This window comes from Herpailurus yagouaroundi, unplaced genomic scaffold (genome assembly GCF_014898765.1).
Source record: "Herpailurus yagouaroundi ecotype Mexico unplaced genomic scaffold, PumYag 382, whole genome shotgun sequence".
In the NCBI taxonomy this organism is placed as follows: domain Eukaryota; kingdom Metazoa; phylum Chordata; class Mammalia; order Carnivora; family Felidae; genus Herpailurus; species Herpailurus yagouaroundi.
Window position 1 is genome coordinate 31,439 of NW_024412599.1, and position 6,840 is coordinate 38,278.

A 6,840-nucleotide genomic window follows, 5' to 3' on the forward strand; every position below is an offset into this window, starting at 1 on the left:
GAACGGGGGAGGGGCAGAGAGAGAGGGAGACACAGAACCGGAAACAGGCTCCAGGCTCCGAGCCATCAGCCCAGAGCCCGACGCGGGCTCGAACTCACGGACTGCGAGATCGTGACCTGGCTGAAGTCGGACGTTCAACCGACTGCACCACCCAGGCGCCCCAAAGTCTGATCTTTCTATGTTACAGGTATATTGTCCCTTCATGACTATATTCCATAATATTCTTGAATGTACAGTTAGTTCTCCATCAACTTATTCGCACCATAGTTTTAACATCAACTGATGAATCTAAAGTTTATGAAATGATTTTTAAATAATTCTATAATTCATTCTATATTGATTATATTTATTAGTTGGCATTCTTTTTTTTAAATAAAAGTTTATTTATTTTGAGAAGAAGAAGAGAGAGAGAGAGAGAACACAAGTGGGTGAGGAGCAGAGAGAGGAAGAGAGAGAGAATCCCAAGTAGCTCTGTGCTGATAGTGCTGAGCCTGATGTGGGGTTCGAACTCATGAACTATGAGATCATGACCTGAGCCACCCAGGTGCCCCTTAGGTGGCATTCTCATAAGTATCATTTTATCTCATCCACTAGAACTACTTGAATATTCCAAAATCAATTTCCTTAAAGACAGGAAAATGCTTGTCTCTTTCTCTTTAATTAATGTTTTCAAAGTCAAGCATTATTTTATTTTATTTATTTTTTTATGTCTTTCTATTTTTTTTTTTTTACTTTTTATTTTACATCCAAGTTAGTTAGCATATAGTGCAACAATGATTTTAGGAGTAGATTCCTTAATGTCCCTTACCCATTTAGCCCAGCCCCTCTCCCACAACCCCTCCAGTAACCCTCTGTTTGTTCTCCATATTTAAGAGTCTCTTATGTTTTGTCCCCCTCCCTGCTTTTATATTATTTTTGCTTCCCTTTCCTTGTGTTCATCTGTTCTGTGTCTTAAAGTCCTCATATGAGTGAAGTCATATGATATTTGTCTTTCTCTGACTAATTTCACTTAGCATAATACCCTCCAGTTCCATCCACATAGTTGCAAATGCCAAGATTTCATTCTTTTTGACTGCCGAGTAATACTCCATTGTTTGTGTGTGTGTGTGTGTGTGTGTGTGTGTGTGTGTGTATATATATACATATATATATATATACCACATCTTCTTTATCCATTCATCCATCGATGGACATTTGGGCTCTTTCCATACTTTGGCTGTTGTTGATAGTGCTGCTATAAAAATTGCATGTGTCCCTTTGAAACAGCACACCTGTATCCAGGGGATAAATACCTAGTAGTGTAATTGCTGGGTCGTAGGGTAGTTCTATTTTTAGTTTTTTGAGGAAGCTTCACACTGGTTTCCAGAGTGGCTGCACCAGTTTGCATTCCCATCATTATTTTAATAGCTACCTCAGATGGTGATAAATTAGTTTTCCTTTATGTTTTTTTTATAAAAAATTATTGTAAATTAACATATTTTAATTGATTCAATATATTTCAATCATCATAATTACTATGATTTTGATGTTTAAATTGTCACGATTTGGCAAATGGTCCCTTTTCAAGTGGTCTCTTACGTCCTTTTGCTATGACCCCATTAATATTTGAAAGTTTCCTTACTTTCTAGTGAAACAAGGTGTCCCAGGTTCATCTTGGCCCTGAATCAGATAAAAATCAGCTATTCTCCAAGGACTTCTGATTCCTTCAAGGGAAATGGTGATAGAGAGCATGTTCTTGGTCTTTTAAAATTACCTTTATTGATGATATAATGTACATACTATAAAGTGCATCCATCCATTTTTAATGAATGTATATGCGTGTATACATCACCTGAATCAGTACATAGAGCATTTCCATCACCCCAAAAGTTTCCTCCTGCCACTTTGCAGTCTCCCATCCTTACCCGCAAGCAACCACTGCTCTGTTTCTGTCACTATAGATGAGTTTTGAGTACATTCTAAAATATAATATAACTAGGGGCGCCTGGGTGGCGCAGTCGGTTAAGCGTCCGACTTCAGCCAGGTCACGATCTCGCGGTCCGTGAGTTCGAGCCCCGCGTCGGGCTCTGGGCTGATGGCTCGGAGCCTGGAGCCTGTTTCCGATTCTGTGTCTCCCTCTCTCTCTGCCCCTCCCCCGTTCATGCTCTGTCTCTCTCCCAAAAATAAATAAAAAACGTTGAAAAAAAATTAAAAAAAATATAATATAACTAGAATCACAGAGTAGCTACTGTTTTTGTGTATAGCTGTCTCTCTCTCAGTAGAATTTTCCCTAGGGGTGGAGATAATTTTTTAAAAACGCAGAAACAAAGACTTACAGAAAAATCGTAAGTATAATCCAAAGAGCCATTTCAGATTGAGCTGCCCACATGACACCCCTCACTCCAAATGCTTTTGTGTGCGGTTCCTATATTACAGTTATCAAAACCAGGATATTAGTATTGTTACATTACTACCATCTAACCTCAGATCCCATTCAAATTCCAGCAATGGCTCGTTGTCAGAAGAATACAAATCAGCATGACATGTTCCGTGTAGTTGGCATATCTTTTTAGCCTCCTTGATTTTGGAAGAGTTTCTGTCTTTGACTATAATATTTTAAGACGACAGGCTATTTCTTTTCTTCAATAACCCTCAGGGTGCATTTGTCTGAATCCACCTTTGGATTCAGATTGCACGGCTCTGGTAAGAATAGCACAGAAGCAATGCTGGGTTCTTCTCGTTGTATCACATCAGGTAGCACAGGATTTCCATTTAATCCATTACTGATGAATTTCGTGTTGCTTACCCGAAGAACGTGGGCTCTCCTACGTTTTTCCACCGAAAAATCATTTGTCACAGACTGGTAATGAAAACACAACATATCAACATTGGTGGCAAGCAGCTAAAGTTTGTTGGGAAATTTGTAGCTTTCGGTGCTTATATTTGAAAAATAAAAAGGTCTGAATCACTGAGCTCAAGAAGCTGAAAAAAAAAAGGGGGGGGGGTTGGAGGTGGTGGAATTACACCCAAAGTAAGTACAAGAAAGTAACAAGTAGTCAACAAAATAGAAAAAAGACAACGAAGATAATGAGTGAAACCAAACTGTTGGTTCTTGAAAATGACTGGTAAATCTGTAGTCGGTTGGATTAAGAAGAAAGACGACGCGTTACCAATAACAAGAGTGAAGGATGCGACTTCACACCTGATGTTATTAAAGACATTAAAAGGATACTATGAGAATAATATAAATAACTTTATGGCAATCAATTCAACCACTTACGTGACAAAAAAAAACCAAATTCCTTGAAAGACATTATTGCCAAAACTGTCACAAGAAACAAACCGGAAATTCTTCATACACCTGTGTCTATTAAAGAAATTGAATTGAATTAAAAACCTTCCCCATAAGGAAAACTCCGGACCCAGAAGGCTTCCACCTTGAATTTCACTGAACATTGAAGGAAAAAGTAATACCAAGCCTACACAAAATCGTTCTAAAAAACAAAGGAGGAGAGACCATTGCCAGGCTAGCATCACCCAATACCAAAACCTGACGAAGACATTGCGCGAATAAAGCCCCACAAAACCATTTTGCCTCATGAATATCGATGTAAAAAACCTTACCAACATATTAGCACCACATTACGTGGAGGACCCTGGAATTATCTCAGTAGACGCAGAAACAGCGTGCAAAAAAGACTCAGCCTTTTGGGATTTAGCAATGTGTACCAAGCCTCTCTACTTTTCTCTGGCTGGGGCTGGAATACATCCTTGCCCTGCCTGAGTTCAGCTTACCACACCCTTATAGTTCCCTCTGATGTGGTCAGAAGTGAGATTCTTGGCAAGGGGTTTTGAAGGTAGAATCACAGGAACAATTGAATCAGCGTTCATAAGAACTCAGTTATTGGTGCCTTCAGAGCACAGAAGAAATAAGCTATCCCCTAAAAATAAAGGAACGAGGGATGCCTGGGTGGCTCAGTTAAGCGTCCGACTTTGGCTCAGGTCATGATCTCCTGGTTCGTGGGTTCAAGCCCCGCGTCAGGCTCTGTGCTGACAGCTCAGCGCCTGGAGCCTGCTTCGGATTCTGTGTCTCCCTCTCCCTCTGCCTCTCCCTCACTTGCGCTCTGCCTCTCTCAAAAATAAATAAACCTTTTTTTTAAAAAGAATAAAGTAAAGAGAGGTACGTTTAAAAGTAGCTTGGAAGAGAAGTGCTGGAGAGTGATGGAGGGATGTACAAGAAATGTTCAAATGGTCAGAAATGCAGCCCTCTGACTCGGGAAGGTGTTCAGGACATAGAGCTCCACTTGGGTTGGGCGCACAGCCATGAGATGAGAAGCTGTTGGCGTGCGTGAAATTGCCAAGGAGACAGGAGACAGAGGGCAAAAGGAAAAGAGGGCCAGGGCCAGGATCTCGTGAAGGACGTAGGCTATACTGAGAGGGGGAAGAGCCAGCAAAGACACAGAGGATAGAATTTCATGGGGAAGTGAAGGAGCTTTCAAGGAATGAGCGTTAAATTTGCACCTGGCCACGGAAAGGTCATCTGTGGCTGTGGAAAGCCTTCCCGTAAATGGTGGGGGTATGACCTTGACTGCGATGGGTTAATGAGGAGGGGGCGTTGAGGAAGTGGAGGTGGGGTAAGAGCAGGTGAAAGGAAGAGAGCTCAGGGCAGCTGGAGGGCGGTGAGTGGGTGTCCTTCAGTTAGGGGAGACCTAAGTGAGATTTTAGCAAAGGGAATCATCTTTCCCAAAGTCCTGCTCTAAATCTAACTTGCTGGTGGTGTGGGTGTTTGGATAATAGAAATTCCATTTTCATCTATTCATGTGTGTATCTGTTTACCACCTGTCTTGTTCCAGGGGATCCCAGCTGGCTTGGCTTTCCTTGTGCCTTGGAACCCCTAGGCCCAGCCTCCCGTGTGTGCCCATGTTTCATTGTGCCGTAGAGGATGGCACAGGTCTGTGCGTAAATCGCCAGTTTCCAAGGTTGATGTGGGCTAGGGCTATCAGAGCACAGAAGAAAGAGGGATTGTAACAGGAGCACATAGACTCCCTTTTCCCTCCTTGGGGACCATAATCTTAGCAGACAGCGCAATCTTGTCTGGCTCAGCTGCTCCTACAGTTTGCTGGCTGGCCAGATCAACACAAGGTTCTTCCCTTGGGTCCCTAAGGAGCCTCAAACGGACTGGTCAATGCCATGTCCTGGCTCCCGTGATATCCCCCCTCCTGCTGCATTGCCCTGGACCAGGGTCCCTGCAAGGCTGAGAGACCCTTTCCCCCCCAAGTATGGCTCACTCCATTTCTGGCTTCAGAGCTTTGTGGCCTCACTGTCCTGTGGGCCCTTATGTCAGATGTGATATCTGGATAGTGTCCATGGACCAGGCACAGGGCTATCTGAAGACACTGTTACCTCAGCAGACCCCATGTCTCTTGAAAACACGCTACCCGTTAGGGCTTTTTGACCCAGGAGATCCACTCACAAAACCACCTTCCTTCCTGGACCTACCAAGACAGTTTTAGCCCTGCTTTTATTTATTTATTTATTTATTTATTTAAAAAAAATTTTTTTTTTCAACGTTTTTATTTATTTTTGGGACAGAGAGAGACAGAGCATGAACGGGGGAGGGGCAGAGAGAGAGGGAGACACAGAATCGGAAACAGGCTCCAGGCTCCGAGCCATCAGCCCAGAGTCCGACGCGGGGCTCGAACTCACGGACCGCGAGATCGTGACCTGGCTGAAGTCGGACGCTCAACTGACTGCGCCACCCAGGCGCCCCTAGCCCTGCTTTTAAAACACCTCTTAAAAATGCAGGCAGTTGCTGAAAACTCCTTTGTCCCCATCTAGTCAAACTCCCCTCCCTGCCCATTTCCATTGTGAGACGTCTAAGCACAAGTCTTGAGAGGACAGAGGTCATGTCCAGAGCCACACAGATGCACTGTGATGGAGGAAGGCCTGGCTTCTCACTGAATCCAATGGTCTTGTAAAGGATCTGTGTCTTGCTATGAGATGGCAGGGTTTTCTAAGTCACCAAAGTACTATAAATGAACACCCAGTATAACCCAAGCCTATCCTCACAGCCTCAGAGGCGCTTAGGGGAATTCTGTACCTTCGAAGAGATCAAACGGTTGATCGTCAAGTCCAAGGACATCACTGGGCTGGGAACTCTGAGCTTACCCTTGGTGTCACTGGGCTTTTTAATTTGCAGAGACTGTACAAAGGGACCGAGTGTCCGGGGCTGTACCCAAGTGTTGCAAAACAGATACTTTTCTATTTCAGAATTGTTCATGGTCCATGCTTTGTGGATTTCAGGGCTCTTGGTCAGCATCTGCTAATCATTCCTCATTGTCTTTTTGTTAGTGGGTTAGGATTATTGCCCCTTATCTGAGAAATGGAAAAAGCCAACAGCCTGTTCCAAGGGAGTGGAAAATCGGCCCAAGTGGCAAAGGACTCAAGCCTGTTGACTCTGGGCCAGGGACACCCCATGAGCAGTGCTGACTTTTCTCCATCTCGGAGAAGCCTTTCAAGGCCAGCCTCAGAATGTCATTTTAGACCCAAAGCCGTCTGGAATGAGGATAACCCTTTTTAATAGAAGTGAACGTTGGGGCACCTGGGTGGCTCAGTCGGTTAAGCGTCCGACTTCGGCTCAGGTCATGATCTCGCGGTCCGTGAGTTCGAGCCCCGCGTCGGGCTCTCTGCTGACAGCTCAGAGCCTGGAGCCTGTTTCCGATTCTGTGTCTCCCTATCTCTCTGACCCTCCCCCGTTCATGCTCTGTCTCAAAAATAAATAAACATTTAAAAAGAAAAAAAGAAGTGAATGCCTTCATCTCCCAAGCACTCCCTTCACCCAGCAGGTCTGGCCAGTCACCC

At 44.0% G+C, this 6,840-nt stretch overlaps 1 long non-coding RNA gene across 1 annotated transcript in view; it reads left to right on the plus strand.

The window, feature by feature from the left end:
- LOC121022249 (uncharacterized) overlaps nucleotides 1–5,601 on the plus strand; it is a 23,139-nt gene extending 17,538 nt beyond the window's left edge. Inside the window, exon 3 of the long non-coding RNA XR_005786867.1 lies at nucleotides 5,572–5,601. This is a non-coding gene — a long non-coding RNA (uncharacterized LOC121022249). The remainder of the gene's footprint in view (nucleotides 1–5,571) is intronic.
- Nucleotides 5,602–6,840: the final 1,239 nt, after the last annotated feature.